This window comes from Magnolia sinica, chromosome 6 (assembly GCF_029962835.1).
Source record: "Magnolia sinica isolate HGM2019 chromosome 6, MsV1, whole genome shotgun sequence".
Taxonomy (NCBI): Eukaryota; Viridiplantae; Streptophyta; class Magnoliopsida; order Magnoliales; family Magnoliaceae; genus Magnolia; species Magnolia sinica.
This window is the reverse complement of record NC_080578.1, coordinates 75,736,853-75,756,564: the sequence shown is the minus strand read 5'-3', so window position 1 is coordinate 75,756,564 and position 19,712 is coordinate 75,736,853. Positions and strand designations below refer to the sequence as shown.

General features: G+C 41.5%; 1 non-coding gene across 1 annotated transcript; it reads right to left on the bottom strand.

Annotated features, from left to right (window-relative positions):
• Positions 1-18,990: 18,990 nt before the first annotated feature.
• LOC131250183 (small nucleolar RNA R71) lies at positions 18,991-19,097 on the bottom strand. The gene has a single exon (XR_009173113.1). It is a non-coding gene; the product is annotated as a small nucleolar RNA R71 (small nucleolar RNA).
• Positions 19,098-19,712: the final 615 nt, after the last annotated feature.

Genomic DNA, 19,712 nt, shown 5'->3' with positions numbered 1-19,712 from the left:
GCCTGCGGCTGCATGGTCAGGCGAACGGTTCGGCTGGCCCTTATGGCCCCAATTGTGGGCCCCACTATGATGCATTTCGAACATCGACACCATGCATTTGATGGGTACCCTCGGACCAGGTGGCCACGCCAAAAATCAGCCGTATACGGAACTCAGGTGGACCACACCATCTAAAATCATGTGAAGACATGCCTAAAACATATAAAAACACTTGGTGAGGCCTACCTGAAATTTGGATGCGGCTGAAACTTGGTCTGTACCCTCAGCTAAGTGGGACACACATAATGAGCGGGCTGGATTTGTGGACCACATCACGGTGGGCTCCCTGTCCACGTGATATAAAAAAATAATATTAAAAAAAAATAAAAATAAAAATCATCATGGTGGGCTCCCCGACCATGTGACAGATTGGATGTAAATAAACATTATAGTGGGCCCTACCCACGGTCCGTGTGACCTTATAAATAGTTTGGGTGGAAAATAAACATTCCAATGGGCCCTACCCTGGTCCACGTGACCTTATGAACAGTTGGATGGCAATAAACATTACTGTGGGCCCCAGGTCTGATTAACCTTATTAATGGGTTGGATGGAAAATAAACATTATGGTAGGCCCCACATGGGACTCACTTATGTATTTATTGTAAACCACACCCTCTATTAGTGTGGGCCCCACCATGATGCATGTGTTTCATCCAACCCATCCAATCATTTGGAAATTTTTTTAAGACCATGTGATGAGGCCCATCTTGGCGTATTTGTGGGTCATTCATTAAGACCCACCTTGATTTGTATAAGGCCCATATTATGAGGCCCATTGTGATGTATGCAAGGCCCTGTGATTAGGCCCATGTTGATGCATTTGTGGCCCGTCATTGAGGCCCACCTTGATATATATATATGAGACCCATGTATGAGGCCCATTTGATGTACTGGAGGCCCATGGGTCAAGGCCCTATAGGACGTACATAAGGCCCATTGTAGTATGATTCCACCATGGTATATGTGTTGATTTTATAGCAGGCTACACCTTGGGACCAATGATGGTTTGATGTCCACATTGTAAGGATGATGTTGGTTAAATGTCCGCATTGTCACTCTCTCCCTAGGGCCCATTAATAGGCCCATACCTGTAACATATAGTCCATCTAGGCCTATATTCGTTTTGATCAGAACCCATCACCACATAACATGCTTAGTATAGATTCATGATTCATGATCATACGCATCATATGTATGCCTGATGTGAGGATTGATTGATCATTGCACATGCCTTTGGGTAGATGGTTTATGGACTCCTTGATAGGCGAAGTTGCCCTACATGAGTGCGCGGTACGCGCAGGATTGTTGCATGTCTGATGGTATGATTCATGCACTTACATTCGTGTGATTGTGCTTATTGTATGTCCTAGTGACATTAGGGCCATAACCTCCACAGACACATCGTGGGTGGCAGGATTGGATACCGAAAATGTTTGGTTCTAGCATACGGGCGTCATAGATGTCCCTGGGTGAAAATCTCTTAACCCGATGGTACCAGAGGATGACTCCAACATCAAGACTGAGTGGATATATGAGTGCAGGAGGGCCGAATACCAGGAGGCCACGTCTCCCACTGTGTCATGGTCGGTTGGAAAGGGGTGTGACCTTACTCACCCGAGGGTAGGGGGCAACATTAGGCTAAGTTTGACCAGCTCGTGAATAGGTCCGCTATCGTCATGCCGGATAGGTATTAGCAGACTATTGGCCAGGCAGATAGTGAAGTTTCTTACGCTCACTTGGACTGTGCGGCTTGGAGAGCGGCAGTGCCTCTTAAAGTGTACTAAACCCCGGTGATTATCCATAATGAGAACTGTACTGATACATGTTGAGGATTGGCATGCTTGAGTTGCATCTCGCATCGCATGGCCGTGTTATGGCTGATGACATTCATATCTTGCACAGCATAGCCTTGATACGGTTGATTACATTCATGTACTCATCACCATGACTCCGCATTACTCTGATCTTGCATTCTGAGCACGCTTATATTGCGCACACACTTACACCACCCTCTAAGCTTTCTATAAGCTTATGCACGATTGATGCGTGCAGGTGACGCCAGGACGTAGCCGTAGCATAGTAGCAGCAGGAGCGTGTAGTCGAGCCTTTATAGTTTCTGTCATCACCATTATCTTGTATTTCCTTTCAGACACATTGTACTTAAAAGTTTTTTATCATAGTAGATTTTGTGATGGTGTTCTTGTGGTTATTGTTCGTGGGTTATGCTTTTGGTTATGCTTATTATGAATCAGACTAATGATTATAAATCCTCCTTGTAGTATCTTAGGATCGGAACCTGGTAAATGGGTGCCGGGAGCCAAGAATGGGGTTCTACGGAGGCTGTCGGCGCCGGATTCGATGATCAGGAATTTTGTGAGCCTGGTTTCCGAGTTCGGGGCGTGATACCATTAATGGTCAATCACCATCTGCTTCACTTTTTGGGTTCATGCCCTAAAATGATTTGGCAAGATGGATGGATAGCTTGGGTATGGAATACATACATTAAGGTAGGCCCATGGTATGGTTTGCACCGTCTTGGATGAGGCTGGTGGGAGCAGATTCACCCAACAGAGTGCGGTCTTGACCGTGGGGCCCACCTCAAAGTATGTGTAGTATATCCACTCCATCCATCTTTTTCATGAGATCATTTTAGGGCATTTGCCCAAAATCAAGCATATTCAAATCCTTGGTGGACTATACTATAAGAAACAGTGGTGATCGACCATTAAAAGCTTCTTAAGGGCTACAAAATTTTGAATCAAGCTGATATTTTTCCCTTCATTCATGTCTGTGTGACCCTATCAACAGGTTGGATGACAAATAAACATTACGGCAGGCCCTAGGAAGTTTTTAATGGTGAACGTTTAATCACCATTGTTTGCAGTAGTGTGGTCCACCTGAGAGTTGGATCCGCTTTATTTTTGGGGTCATTACCTAAAATGAGCTGGAAAATTGAATGGACAGTGTGGATATAGTACACATACATCAAGGTGGGCCTGATGTTCAAGGTCGTTCCAAATCTGCTCCCATAAAGTGTCAACGTAACGAACATTTGGCCAATCTAAGAGTCGTCAATACTAGTGGACATGAACAGAAAATGACCAAACTATTCGTTGGGTTCAAATTGAAAAAACCGAACTGAACAATCAGTTTGAAATCATAACGAGTTAAATTGAACAAATTTTTTTTTTGTTTGAATTTTTTTAGAACTAAACTCAAACATTGTCTTGTTGGACTCAATTCGGTTCATTTACAGTTCAGTTCAATTCGTGTTTGGTTCGATTCAAATTTATTATAATTATAATATAATGTTATAGATATAAGATAAAAACTTTAAAAACTTAACTTTTTTTTTTTTTTACTTTTACCCTAACCCTAGCCAACTACCCTCTCATTTTTTACTTTTACCCTGACCCAGCCGAGTAGAGCTTCTCCTTCCCTAGTCAAGAAGAGCTTCCATTTTCCTCTGCCCATCAGCCGAGCAGAGCTTCCCTTTTCCCCTTCCCCTCTCAAAACACTAATATGAGTCAAGTGCTCGAGCTTAGCCTTTCTTCTTCCCCTCTTAAAAAGCCACCATCCGACCAAGTGCATCGGTCTGGCCATGATGTAGAGTGGGTCGCGAACACTTTCATGTCCAAGATGGATCAGAGAAGGCCCGATTGGAGGCAGAAGTCATCAAGACCATCAGACCGTCAGAACCTCAAAACAAGCACATCTCGTAAACTGGAATAAGTTACTCGACATACCATATATGATTTTGGGGTAGGACGAGATACTTTGGCCAACCAACCCATCTATGACGCATTGCCCATGCCGAATTTGCGAGATTCCATCATATCAACGGTCGAATTCCATGTTTAATTCCGTTTTTATTATAAATAATAAGTTTTAGTTTGATAAAACTCTTCATCCGTTGGGCTTTAGAAGTCGCGCCCAACATGAAAAGTGTTTAGAAAAATTAGGAGAATAACATGGTTAAGCCACATAGGACACAATAAATAGAAAATTTACAATTTATAGTAAGTTACGAATTTAGGGAGTCTTAGTTATAGTTTAATTCCTAAACTTATTCTACGTCTTGAGGAATTAAACTATAACTAAAACTCCCTAAATTCAGAACTTACTATAAATTTATTTTGAAGGGTTGTATAGTCATATATTTCAGCTATAAATATTCAATAAATTTATTTTGACTTTCTAGAATTATTTCTAGTTTCTATTTTTCCTCGAGGATTTGAGAAGTCTCTGTGAGGAGTCCAAAGAAGATTCGTGTATTCAAAATAGTTATCCCCTTGAGGAAGACGGTGATCGACCTCATCACGTTCATCCCTACGTCAATTAGTATCAGAGCGAGGACTTCCTTCGGGTTGATGGCAAACAACAAAAGTAGGGACCAAAATCCTGTGGACGGTGATCCAGGGATTCATTATCTTTCAGAAAGAATGGAAGTTTTCTACCGGGAGAGTCAGTTGATCATGCAAGGGTTGCAGGCAACCTTTGACCGTCTTGCAGATAGGGGTGTACACAAACTGAGCTAGCTCAGTTAGCTCGCTCGACTCGACTCAAAAAAGCTCGGTTCGAAGCTGAGTTCGAGTCGAGTCGAGCTGATTTTTTGAGCTCGAACATGAGTTCAAGCAGGCGAATCGAATCCAGCTCAAATAGAACTCGAATCGAACCAGTTCGATGACTCGGTTACTTTGCCACTGATGTTACTCACCAACGGCTTCAACTACCTCTTGACCTTTCTCCTCTGCAACCAGTTCTCTGCCTTGTTGCTTAATTTCCATCAAATCAGTTCTCTGCAACCTATGTCACACCAAAGCTAAGGCCCACTAGCAGAAAAGGAGAAAGGAAGGAAAGCCCACCTTAGCTCCACCATTTCAGATGTTGGGTTTGTTGAGATAGAGATGGTTGGTGATGGAGTACATGAAACAAATACCCTTTTTCTCTTTTTTCTCTTTATTTTTCCTAGTTTTTATGTTGCTTAGAAGGTGTTTGATAAAACACCTATAAAACCATTGCCTCTATTTATAAATTAGTGGGATTTTGAAGTTGCAGTTCAGGTGTTTATGGAAATGCCTCAATGACGAACTCGACTCGATCTTGGTTCGAACTCAGCCCGAGCTGGCCCGAGCTGCTAACCGAACCGAGCTTAGTTGGCCAGTCAGGCTCGAAGACCGAGCCGAGCCGAGTTCGAGTTGAGGTTAGCCAGTGATCGAGCTAAGGCCAGCTCGACTTGGTTCGACTCGATCTACACCCTTACTTGCGGATGCGCTAATTCCACCCCGAGCCCTAGGTGATGCTCAACTGCCCATGGTTGCTGTACGGCACAACCCCTACTTTTGTAGAGCACTACCAGTGGTGAATCATAGGGCTATACCAGATAATGCGAGTTCTAGTGACGAGGATCTCGATGATGGCTTTTCCCAACAACCAGTCCATGGAGGAGATGTCTAGATCGTGTTAAAAGAGACAATTGAGGTAAGGCCAAACTTTCTAGTTTTAATGGATTATTATGTATAGAAGATTTCCTCGATTGGCTTACCAAGTAGAACGATATTTCAATTACATGGATGTGCCAGAGCATAAAAAGGTGAAGTTAGTAGCCTTCAAATTTAAATCTGGTGCTTCTACATGGTGGGAGCAATTACAACTCTCGCGTGCCTGACAGAACAACGCACCCATCTCATCATGGTCATGGATGAGACACCTTCTTCAATCATGATTCCTCCCTAGTGATTACGAGTAGGTATTGTTCCAACAATACTAAAATTACCAACATGGGAATTAAACCATCACAGATTATACTGAAGAATTGCAGCGCTTGTTAACATGAAATAATCTGTCAAAAATATAATCACGGAAGGTAGCATGATTTATACGTGGGTTACGATCGGCGATTCAGGACCGAGTTCAAATACACCCAGTCAGGACCATGGATAAAGTAGTTTAGTTGGCAGGTAGGGTAGAAACATAACTTGTGAGAGGTCCTATTCATCCTTACCCTTCAACTCAGCCCCCCATGACGGGTCCAACTCAGGATTCAGAACCGACACAAGGAAAAGAACTAGTAGCAGGACATCCTCAACCTTCTTCAACAAGTGGGAGCAGACCATCTAGGCTTCAACACCCTACAACCCACTTGACCATTAACAAAGGGACACTGAAGGTAAGGCCGCAGAAGAAGACCCTAACTTTGATAAAGATGAATAAGCCACTGAGGAATGAGCACGTAGCGAAGAATGGATGGGCGAGGATTATGGCAATCTCTATTGTTAAAAGATGTCTTTAATCTTAGATTTTTAAGATGCTCGACCAGTCGAGGGACTGGCTCGACTAATCAAAAGTCCCTTCGACTGGTCAAAGCCCTGTCTCGACTAGTTAAGGGTTACACAGATGGTACATGGTTTGTGTGTAGACTGTGTAAATTTGAGGCGGTTTCTAGGGATGTGCATAAGTGGGAGCTCTCCATCTATAAATAGGAGTCCTTAGGGCCATTCTAAGGTATTTCAAGGGTTTTTAAAAGGATTATAGGGTTATCAAAGGGTGTAGCAAGGGTGAGATTCAAGGTTGTTCGAATCGGGTAAGTCCTCTCTCTTTGTAATTTCTATTTTCATAGTGAAGATCTGTCGCTTTATGCAGTGGTTTTTTCCTGAAAAGGTTTTCCACGTTAAATCTTTGTGTTCTCTTGTGATTGGGAGGTACTCTTGGATTGTTATCCTAGATCTATCTCTGTGTGATTCCGCAGACCAAATCCCCAACCAGTGGTATCAAAGCAATCATTGGGGCACAGATCTGAATCTGCAAGATTAGCAATAATGGGAAACGTCAAGTTTGATATTAAGAAGTACTCAAGAAAAAATAATTTTAAGTTATGGAAAATTAAGATGATTAATCTATTAACTAAGCAAGGCAAAGCTAAGGCTCTTAGGGAGCGAAAACTAACTATGAAGGATGAAGAATGGGAGACTCTTGATAGTAATGCTTTAGCCTCCATCCATTTGTGTCTCACGTAGATGAGGTTCTCTATAATGTCATGAGGGAGAGAACTGTGGCTAAGTTATGGGTGAAGTTAGAGGATGTCTATGTAAAAAAATCCTCTGAAAATCGCCTACACTTGAAGCGACGGTGGTATAACTTTAAGATGGCAAAGGGTGGGTGGAGATCTGGAGGCCCACATTAGCAACTTTAATAAATCAGTTTACAAATTGCTAGATATAGAGGAAGTTATGAAATATGAGGAACAAGCATGTCTGTTGCTGAAATCTCTTCCGACATCGTATGAGTCATTCAAGGACACAATGTACACCATAAAACCCTGAGTGTCGACACCGTTATCTCAACCCTTCAAGGGAAGGCCATGAGAAAGCTAAACGGCAACGTGGGGACATATTCTGATGCATTGTTTATAAGGGGCAGGAATTCTGAACAAGGGACAGGATCTTCAAGTTCTAGATCCAAATCCAATGGCAGGGGCAAAGGTAAAATAAAGTACTGGAACTATGAATGAAGGACACATGAAGAAGGATTGTGCAAATCCTAAATCTAAGAGAGAAGAATCTGAGGCTTCATACAGGGAGGCCAATGCTGTCATGTCAGATGAAACGAGTGGATGTGATGGTGATGTCTTGACTATGGCTACAATCAGTTGCCCATATAATGATTGTAGGGACGAGTGGATTCTAGACACAAGAGCATCCTTTTATATGACTCCTCATCGGAGTTAGTTCACCAACTACAGGGAGTGTGATGGTGGATAGGTATTTATGGGCAATGACAATGCCTGTAATGTTGTGCCTATTGGTACAGTGGGCATCAAGATGTTTGATGGGATAGAGTGTACCCTGACTGAGGAAAGGCATGTTCCTGACATGAAGAAGAGTCTTATTTCTCTTGGTGCACTTGAGGCTATAGGGTGCAAGTTCACGGGTATTAATGGTGCCCTTAAATTATCTAAAGGGGAATCGATAATCATGAAAGAACAATGTTAAGGGTCAAATATAACATATTATCTCCCATTTATATCTTGATTTTATGAACATGAAAATGCTTAATGCTCTATTTTACTCATGTTTGTGTTGAAAGGTGAATTTAAGAGCTTGGATTGAAAAGGGAGTTAAAAGCATGGATTTGATGCTCAAGAATCACCAAGGCAAGGGATGGATCTTAGGAGACCAAGATTGAAGAGTTCACATGCCAAAGATCTAAGAAAACTAAGTGAGAAATGAAGAGAATCAAAGATTTGAAGTGAAGAAAAGGAATCCTGAAATCGTCTTAAAAAAGCATATTCTGAAACTCTAGGTCATTTTGTGAAATTGCACAAAGTGAAGTCTATTTTGGAAAACCACATAGAGTGAAGCCTATTTTAGTAAACTACATAAATTTGAGGTAGTTTCTAGAGTTTTCCAACTATGTGCAAAAATTGTAGTTCCACAACTATAAATAGGACTCCCTAGGATGTTCTTAGGCATCTTCTAGGGTTTAAGAAGTGGAGCAAAAGGGTGGAGAAGCCGTCGCCAAGAGTTTTTTTTCTTCTTAGTTGTTTTCATGTTTTTCTTAAGAGACTTTGGTCTAATCATGTTTATGGTTGGCTAAACCTCTTAGTTATGGCTAAGAGGTGAAGCTTGTACCATGATATGATGTTTTTATTACTTCGATTCATGTTTATGTTGAATTCCATGGATTCTAATTTGATATTTAAGGAATACTTTCAGTTTTTAATAACTTATTATGACTCAAATTACAATAAATCTACAATAGCTTTGAGTATCTTCTTTTCCTGATTTGAGATTGTGAAATTAGTAAGTCTTATTGTTCACCATCATCCCTTAGGCATGGTAGGGTGATGGAATCCTTCCTAATCTTCATAATTCTCCTGCTTTGAGATTATGGGATTGGTAAATCCTATTGTTTGCCATAGTCTCCTAAGCATGGTTTGGTGATGGAATCCCTGCCAATTATCATAGTTCTCCTTCATTGAGAATTAGGTCAATGGAAGTTCAAATTTGGTTTTATTGATATATTTTCCAATTAGATAGGATATGACTCTAATTCTAATTGTGTTACTTAAAATCAAGCAAGAGGGCTCCCTGATCACTACAAGTGGATCCTTGGCACCCTAGTTCCCACCTTTAAATTATTAGTTTTAATTACTCTATTCCCAATTACTCTCGTAAATACTTCAAAATTAATTTCACATCTTCTTCTATTTCTACTTCTAGTTAATTTTAAAAACGTACAAGTTTCAGTCCCTGTGAATTCAACCTCGATCTTACCAAGATTATTACTACATCACGACCCTACACTTGGGGTTGTGAACATGCAACAACTCGGTAATCTTTATAGGTTAATTGGGAGCACTTCACCAGGTGGAGTTGCAGTGGCTGTAGCGAATTCTACCTCTGTACTTTTATGACATGATGAGCATGGCCACATGAGCAGGCAGGGTATGAAGGCTGAGACCCGTGGACAAAGATACAGAGCAGGTGGAGTAGCCACCCTTGAGAAGAATTACATAGCATAATCGCAAGATATCGGCGAGTTACATAGATGACTCCTATATCGCATATGCTCTCGTTACAAATGAGGGGGATCCATCTACTATTCAAATAACTCTAGGTGGGCCTGGTGCTGAGAAGTAAAATGTGACTATGGACGATTGATAGACTCATTGTACCAGATCAACACATGGGAGCCGGTGGAACTTCCAGTAGGCCGAAAAGCAGTTAGATGTAGGTGGATCTTTAAGAGGACGTAACATAGATATAGAGTGAGGCTGGTAGCGAAGGGTTATGCTTAGAGAGAAGGGATCGACTTCTCAGAGATATTCACACCAACGGTATAGCAGGTGTCTATCAGATTCGTATTGGCACTAGTTGGCCAATGCGATCTCGAGCTGGAAAGGATGGATGTGGAGTTTGCACTTCTGTATGGGAAATTGGAAGACTAAATCTACATGAAGCAACCAGAGCGGTTCGAAGTTTAAAGGGACTAAGAAAAAAGTTTGCAAGAGGTCATGGTATGACCTATCACCTAGGCAGTGGTATAAAATTTGATTCCTTCATGGTGAGTCAGGAATTTTATGTTGATGAAATGTAGATCACCAATCATGTCATGTTTGAAATCAATGTACTAAAGACTCAGTTAAGTGGGACATTCAAGATGAATGATCGGGGAGCTGCAAAGATGGTTCTTGGCATTGATATTCATAGAGACTAGAAGATGAGCAAGTTTTGGTAATCACAGGTAGAATACCTTGAGTAGGTATACGATGGACCAGGCAAAGCCGTGAGCGTTCCCTACGTGGCTCACTTCAAGTTTTCCTCAGGACATGTCCCAAAATAGGTGAGGAAAAGCAGGATATGTCTCATGAGCCTTATTCGAATACGGTTGGCAGTGCATACCATGATGTATTAGACCGGTTATTTCATAGGCAATCAGTGTTACTTTGATACATTCAAGGTACAGAAGACTACGTCTTATTTTTTAGAAGATGGGAGCAAAGGTGGTTGGGCATGCGGATTCAAATCCAGCAGACATACTCACCAAGATCGTTCCTTCAGAGAAGTTCAAGTTATGTATAACTTCTCTAGGCTTGGTGATGGCGTAAAAGAAGGACAGAGTGTGCACGAGAAGTGTTGATTAAAGCTATGATGGGATGCAGAGATAAGAGAAGAGGGCAAGAAGATACATGTTTGAAGATTGAAGACATGGTGGAAATAGTTGTTAAAAGATGTCTTTAATCTTGGATTTCTGAGATGCTCGACCAGTCGACGGACTGGCTCGACTAGTCAAAGGTCCCTTCGACTGGTTAAAGCCCTATCTTGACTAGTCGAGGGTTATGTAGATGGTGCACAGTTTATGGGCAGACTGCGTAAATTTGTGGCGGTTTCTAGGGATGTGCGTAAGTAGGAGTTCTCCATCTATAAATAGGAGTCCTTAAGGCCATTATAAGGTATGCTAAGGCTTTGTAAAGGTATTTTAAGGATTTCTAAAATGGTTATAGGGTTATCAAAGGGTATAGCATGGGTGAGATTCGAGGTTGTTTGAATTAGGTAAGTCCTTTCTCTTTGTAATTTCTATTTTCATAGTGAAGATTTGTCGCTTTATGCCATGGTTTTTTCCCAAAAGGGTTTTCCATGTTAAATCTTTGTGTTCTCTTGTGATTGCTTGGTGCTCTTGGATTGCTAACCTAGATCCATCTCTGTGTGATTCCGCAGACCAATCCCTACAATCTCTAGTTGTGAGGCAATTAATGTACACCCCACAGAAAGAATTACATCCACAGTGACATAATATATTCCGCACATGGTGCACCATCAATGGCAAGGTCTATGATGTGATCATAGATAGTAGTAATAGTAAGAACATCATCTCAAAAGTAATGGTGGACAAGTTGCAGCTACCTACGACAAAATATCCTTCCCTTTACTCAATTGGTTGGATTAAAAGGGTGAACGAGACCAAGCTAATTAAACAATGCACTGTCTCATTTTCAATTGGTAAACTTATAAAGATGAGATACTTTTTGATATGGTAGACATGGAAGCATGCCATATGTTGCTCGGTCGACTATGACAATCAGACTGTGATATAAACTACTAAGGATGAGACAATGTTTACATCTTTGTTAAGGATGGTCAAAAGATAATTCTTGCCCTATGACACCAGAGAAACACCCCGAAGCTGCTAAAGTGGAGGCGAGCTCCCTCTTGACCATTCGAGGCATACGGCGTAGTGGTAAAGGGCAAGAAATCGAAACCCTTAGACATTCCTCCAAGTTTAAGGCCTTTTCTGAACGAATTTAAAGAAGTTTGACCCAAATATTTACTCAATGGATTACCCCCCATAAGGGACATCCAACATCACATAGGCCTTTGTTGAGGGTCAAATATTGCACATTATCCCCCCATTTATATCTTGGTTTTATAAACATGATAATGCTTAATGTTTTATTTTACTCATGTTTGTGTTGCAAGGTGAATTTAAGAGCTTGGATTAAAAAGAGTGCTAAAAGCATGGATTTGATGCTTAAGAATCACCAAGGCAATGGATGGATCTTAGGAGATTAAGATTAAAGAATTCACATGTCAAAGATCCAAGAAAACCAAGTGATGAATGAAGAGAATCAAATATTTGAAGTGAAGAAAAGGAAGCCTGAAATTGTCTTAAAAAAGCATATTCTGAAACTCTGGGTCATTTTCTGAATTTGCGCAGAGTGAAGTCTATTTTAGGAAACTGCACAGAGTGAAGTCTATTTTAGCAAACTGCGTAAATTTGAGGTGGTTTCTAGAGTTTTCCAATTAGGTGCGAAAGTTGGAGTTCCACAACTATAAATAGGACTCCTTAGGATGTTCTTAAGCATCTTCTAGGGTTTAAGGAGTGGAGAAAAAGGGTGGAGAAGTCGTCACCAAGAGTTTTTCTTCTTCTTCCTTAGTTGTTTTCATATTTTTCTTAAGAGATTTTAGTCCAATCATGTCTATGGTTGGCTAAACCTCTTAGCTGGGGCTAAGAGGTGAAGCTTGTAACATGATGAGATGTTTCTATTACTTTGATTCATGTTTATGTTGAACTCCATGGATTCTAATTTGATATTTAAGGAATACTTTCAGTCTTTAATGGCTTATTGTGACTCAAATTACAGTAGATCTGCAATAGGCTTGAGTATCTTCTTTTCCTCATTTGAGATTGTGGAATTAGTAAGTCCTGTTGTTCACCATCGTCCCTTGGGCATGGTAAGGTGATGGAATCCTTCCTAATCTTCATAATTCTCCTGCTTTGAGATTATAGGATTGGTAAATCCTGTTGTTTGCCATTGTCTCCTGGGCATGGTTTGGTGATTGAATCCCTGCTGTCACGCCCCAAACTCGGAAATTGGGCTCACAAAATTCCCGATTGCCGAATCCGATGTCGACAACCTCTGTAGTACCCCATTCTCGGCTCCCGGCGCCCATACGCTAGATTCCGATCCTGAGATCCTACAAGGAGGATTTTTTAATGTACATTTGTTTCACAAGAAGCATAACCACAAGTTTACCCAAATCACAAAAGCAACATCATCATCACATATCCACTAATATAAATAGTTGAATACAACTAAAAGGGAAAATACATATGTCAAAAATGAAAGCTCTAGAAGACAACTGCAGGCTCTAAGCTCAACGTTGTTACAACCTAACGCCACCTGCACACATCTATTATGCATAAGCTTATAGAAAGCTTAGAGGGTGGTGAAAGTGTGTGCGCAAGGTAAGTGCCAAGTAAGCAATATCAAAGCAATGAGGAAACATGCTTGTAAATCCATAAATATCATCAGCCTTATCCAGGCTATGCGATGCAAAAACATAATAAGCCAATATCATATACTAAGGAAGCAATGTAGATCAGCTATACAATGCGGAGACATAGTAAACCAAATATTATGTACTGAAGATGCAATGCAATATGCGGTGCGAATGAAATGACCAAGCTGGAGTGTGAAGTCAGGATGATAGTACGTAGTATTGCAGGCTATGGGGTCCATCACAAGAACTTCTATCCAAACTAGTCTCATACCTAAATTTGGATAGCCAAACTTAATGTGGTAAACTCCTAATCTCAGGTTGGTCGTGTTCCCCAACCGAAATCCTGGCCATTGTGAAGGTACATATAATAATTAGTTGCGCACCACCAGCTCGAGTGGACAGTGAGTGAATGAATGAGTAAATTGCTGAGTATACAACTCCTGCTCAGAAAGTCCATATATTAATACCGTACATCTCTGGGATCATCACCAAGGTCTAGTACACTTTACGCCAGCTTGCCGCCCCTATCCGAGCGCACAAGTGCGTAAGTGGAAGAGACCTCACTATCCGCCTACCAATATCGAGCTCGACTCATCGATAGCAGACCCATTCCTCAAGCTGATCAAACTCAATCTAGATGTTGCCTCCTCACTTAGGTGGGTAAGGTCACACCCCCTTCCAACTGACCACGACACAGTGGGAGACACGGTCTACTGGTATACAGCCCTCATGTGCTGATGTATATCCACTCGATCTAAATGTTGGATCATCCCCTGGCCTCAGGGGTTTAGGGATTTTCACCCAGGGACATCTATCGCACCCGTATGCTAAAACCAAACATTTTCGATGTCCCATCTGGCCATCCACGATATGTCTCTGGAGGCCCCGGTCATGATGTCGCTAAGGTGTATGGTGGTCATATCACAAAAATGTGAGATGCATGAGTCACATCATCCTTTCATGCATCAAACCTACGCGTACCACTCGCTCATGTGGGGCAACTCCGTCTCTCAGGGAGTCCCATAATAATCCACCTAATGTCATGTGTTATTATCAATCACTCCTCATATCAAGCATGTATATGATGCACATGGGCATGGATCGTGGAGCTATACTAAGCATGTTATATGATGATGATGCACTCTCCTCATATCAAGGGTGGGCCTAACGAGGCCTAAGGAAAGGTCATAATGTGGACATTTAACCATCATTGCCCATCAATGTGGACATTCAACCAACATTGCTCCCAAAGAGTGGCCCTCATAAGGCTAAACATGTAGTGGGGTCCATGACCTCACATAAGGGCCTCATACAACCACAATGGGCCACATACAATCTCAATGGGCCTCATACAATCACAATGGGCCTCACCACATAGGCCTCTCATACATCACACTAGGCCTCATCATATGGGTCTCACATATCATAATGGGTCGCATCACATGGGCCTCATATACATCAAGCGGGCCACAGCCCATGGGCCTCAAATACATCATGATGGCCTCATACTTGGGCCTCAAATACATCACAATAGGCCACACATACATCATATTGGGCCTCATTATATGGGCCTCGTATACATCACAATGGGGTTCACCACATAGGCTTTATATACATCACATTGGGCTTTATTCACGGGCCACATATACATCACATAGACCTCATGTCTGGGCCACTTATACATCACAATGGGTCGCATCTCATGTGCCTATATACATTAGGTGGGCCGCATCACATGGGCCTCATATACATTACATTAGGCCTTATTCATGGGCCATATATACATCACATGCACCACAGGTCTAAGCCGCATATTCATCACAATGGGCCGCATCTCATGGGCTTATATACATCAGGTGGGCCGCATCACATGGGCCTCATATACATTAAGTGGGCCACAGCCCATGGGTCTCGAATACATTAGGATGGCTTCATACCTGGCCCTCAAATACATCACAATGGGCCTCATATCTAGGCCTCGTACATCAGGTGGGCCCAGTACATACGGCAGGTGGGCCCTGCACATTGCAGTTGAACCCAATAGATGAACGGCCTGAAAATAAACACGTACATCATGGAAAGCTCTACCGTCCAGAAATGCTAGATGGTGTGGGTTTACAACACATACATCATGGCACCACGTCCAGGGGTCGGATGGCTTGGATAAAACACCTACATCATGTGGGATCCTCATCCCACGGACAGTGTGGACACCACACGTGTGGTGGGTCCCCTAGACGGACAGTGTGTATGAAATACAGACATTAAAGGTGGGTCCCATATATCAGTGTAGGCTCCACATAGCACGCAGATAGACGGCTAGATATAGAACACATCATCAAGGTAGGCCCCACCAGCAGATATACAACGCACACATCATTGTGGGGGGTCTACTAGACGTCCAGCCCATGGACGGCTTGGATCAACACGTACATCACATGGGTTGAGCTGGACGGTGTGAATATACAGTACATCAGCAAGGTGGGCCCCCACCTGTCCTGCAAACAGACAGGCTAAGTGGCTAAAACACATACATCGTAGGTTGTCCCCACCGCTCAGACCACTGAACAGTGTGGATATAGAATACATAAATCAAAGGTGGGCCACACCGTCCAGCAATCTGGACGGTGAGGATATGGCCCATGCATCAAGGTTGGCCCCTGACAGCAACATCCAGATGGACGGTGTGTATATAGAATACATAAATCAAGGGGCCCCACACGTGTGGATGCAAGGCATCCATCAAGGTGGGCCCCATATCCATGTATTGGACAGACGGTGTGATATACCACATGCCTCATGTCAGATCCACAGAACTTCTAACATTAATCCAACAGCTATATTGTTGTTGGATGGTGAGGATTGCATGGATGAAGCATATTCATTGGTGGGTCCACGCGTGTGGACCCACCGGCCTTAGAATAAAGCTAATATTTGTGTTTTCCCTTCTCGTCCAGGTTGTTGGACAGTGCCAATAGTGTTGGACATCACGAAAGTGGGCCCCACGGGTGGCTAGCATGGATATAAAATACATACTTCGTGGTGAGGTCCATCAGGGGCCATGCAACATCGGAATCGAGTCGGTATTGTGTTTTCCTTCATCCGGGCTGGCCTGAAAATGGGCAGCAAGATAGGCCCTTCTCAGTGGATGACTAGATGGTCCCCACTGAATGGATGGCCTGGATATCATGCATCATCAAGTGGGCCATATGTCATCAACACCAAAGAGAGAGAGAGAGAGAGAGAGAAAAGAAACGGCAGAGATGGGAGGAGCTCTGCCACTATGAGCTCCTCCACGTACATGCATACATCAAGATGGGCCCCAACAATTATGTGGACCCTAAATCACAATCAAGATCTAGTGCCATGAACACCCACCGATTGCAAATCTTCTTGGTCCCTTGGAATCCTTGGCTCCTAAGCTCTCCCTTTGATGGAGGATGATGAGGATTAAAGGGTGGAGATGGGTGATTAGGGGGGTTGGAAGTGGGCCACAGTAGGCTCTCCTTGCTCTCTTTAGAGCTTGGACAATCCTCTCTCTTAGAATGTTTGAGAGAGAGAGAGGATTGGTGTTGTAAGGAGAGATGACATGGAGGGTATGGTGCTTGTTGACTTGTTGGTAAGAAAGGAATAGAATAGGTATGGGTGTTGTTGACTTGTTGGTAAGAAAGGAATAGGATAGGTATGGGTGTTGTTGACTTTTGGGTGAGAGAGGGATGGGTGTGATGGGATGTGTACTTGATTGATGTGATTAATTGTAGAGATTCTCTCAAGATTCGTAACGTGCGGCGTTTTCCTCGAAATATGCACTGGCCCACAATTCCTGGCCTGGGTGTCACATCGGTGCATAAGTCGCGACATTGGAACCACAGCGATGGCGCAATCACTACGGTATAAGTCTTGGTTGAGTTGACTTAGGTATACGAGATGCAACTGTAGGTTGTGGGTCACTGGAATTCAACTGGGAGGATCGCAGAAGTGTATGAAATGGTACGAACTAAGATACGGGCCTTACACCTGCCAATTATCATAGTTCTCCTTCATTGAGAATTAGGTCAATGGAAGTTCAGATTTGGTTTTATCGATATATTTTTCAATTGGATAGGATAGGACTCCAATTCTAATTGTGTTACTTGAATCAAGCAAGAGGGCTCCCTTATCACTACAAGTGGATCCGTGGCACCCTAGTTCCCACCTTTAAATTCTTAGTTTTAATTACTTAATTCACATTACTCTCTCAATCACTTCAGAATTAGTTTTACATCTTCTTCTAGTTCTACTTCTAGTTAATTTCAAAAACGTATAAGATCAGTCCCTGTGGATTTGACCTCAGTCTTACCGAGATTATTACTACGTCGTGACCCTACACTTGGGTTATGAACAAGTTTTTGGTGCCGTTGTCGGGGATTGACGGTTACATTTTCTGGATTTGATTAGTTTTGAAATTAGGTTAAGATTATGATTTATTTACTTTCTATTTTTAAGTTAGGGTTCTTTTGGGTTTGTTTTTAGAAACTAACTTTTCTTTCTATTTCTAGATTTAGAAACTTTCCTAATTTTTTTTTTTTAGAAACTAACTTTTCTTTCTATTTTCAGAATTAGAAACTTTCCTAATTTTTTTTAAAAACTAACTTTTCTTTTTTATTTCTAGATTTAGAAACTTTCCTATTTTTTTCTTTTTTAAAACCAACTTACCTTACTATTTCTAAGTTTAGAAACTTTCCATTTCTATTTTTAGAAACTAATTTACTTTCCTCTTTCTAAGATAAAAACTTTCCTAATTTGTTTTTAGAAACTAATTTTTTAGAAACTTTCTTATTCTAATTTTGGAAACTAATTTCCTTTCCTTTTTCTTGTTTTTAGAAACTAGTTTACTTTCTAGTTTTAGAAACTTTCCTTTTTTAGAAATAGGTTGCTTTCTTAGTTCCTTTTTAGAAACTAATTCACCTTCTTTTTTCTTCTGCATGACCCCAATATAAAAACTTCTAATTTGGTAACTTCTTTCTAAATCTCTCTCTTTCTATTTCTAAATTTTATTTTCTGCTTTCATTTTAGGTTTATATTAGATTTTGAAATTGAGGACTGAGAGTGTTTCATGCCCAAGTGGGACCGTGATAACACTCGACATCTCTTGAGTCAAGGAGGATTGGTTGAGGGGTTATGTATCCATCACAGGATTAGCACCACTCAAGATCCACAAAGTTAACTAAAGTTATGGTTGCCAATCAACTGGCTAATCAACCTTCAAATCTACCTCAATCTAGGGTTGAGGAAATCCAAGATGAGAATGAGGTACATCAAGCACCCCCGCCTTGTACTTTACGAGACTATTTACAACCGGCAGGGGTGAGCACACTTTCATGCATGGTTTTTTCAAAAAATACGGGACATGGATATCAAGTCAGGGGTGATCCAACTCCTTCCAAAATTTCATGGACTTGAATCTAAAAATCCATATTTACACATGAAAGAATTTGATGAGATCATAACCACTTTAAATTTTCTGAACATGTCTAAGGACACGGTCAGGTTGAAACTCTTTCCTTTCTCATTGAAAGAGAAAGCTAAGACATGGTTACATTCATTACGTCCACGATCTATCGACAGATGGGATGACATGACAAGGGAGTTTATAAAGAAAATTTTCCCATATCATAAAAGGAACACCCTTAGAAAATTGATCATGAACTTTGCCCCAAAGGAAGATGAAACATTCTTCTAATGTTGGGAGCGATTCAAAGATCTTGTCAACTCATGCCCACAACATGGTTTTGAAACTTGGCAAATAACAAGTTTCTTTTACGATGGGCTGACTTCTTCCATGCACCAAATGGTTGAGAAAATGTGCAATGGGGAATTCATGAATAAAGAGGTCGATGATGTGTGTGATTATTTTGACAAGCTTGTTGAAAACACAATCATGGGACATCTCCCCAAAATCTAACACCACTTCTAGGCCTACTCAATTAAAGGAGAGGGGTGGAATTTATCTTCTGAAAGAAGATGATGATATAAATACTAAAGTGGCTAATGTCACAAGAAAATTCGAGAACATAGAACTAAAAAAGGATAAGGCTACGGAAACTGTTTACGGTATTTGTATTTGCAACATTCACACAACTGAAAATTGTCCAACAATACCTTCTTTTCAAGAGGTACTGAATGAGGAATCTAACGCCGTAAATACTTACCAAAGACCTTTCAGTGGATCTACTTCAAATACATACAATCTTAGTTGGAGGAATCATCCAAATTTCAGTTGGAGGAATGGACAAACTACTACTCCTCAAGGATTCCCTAATCAAATTCTAAATCAAGAGAAACCTCAAGAGGATCCGGTTCTTAAGCATCTTCAAAATCAAGAGCATTTTAATCAGGGTATGCTAC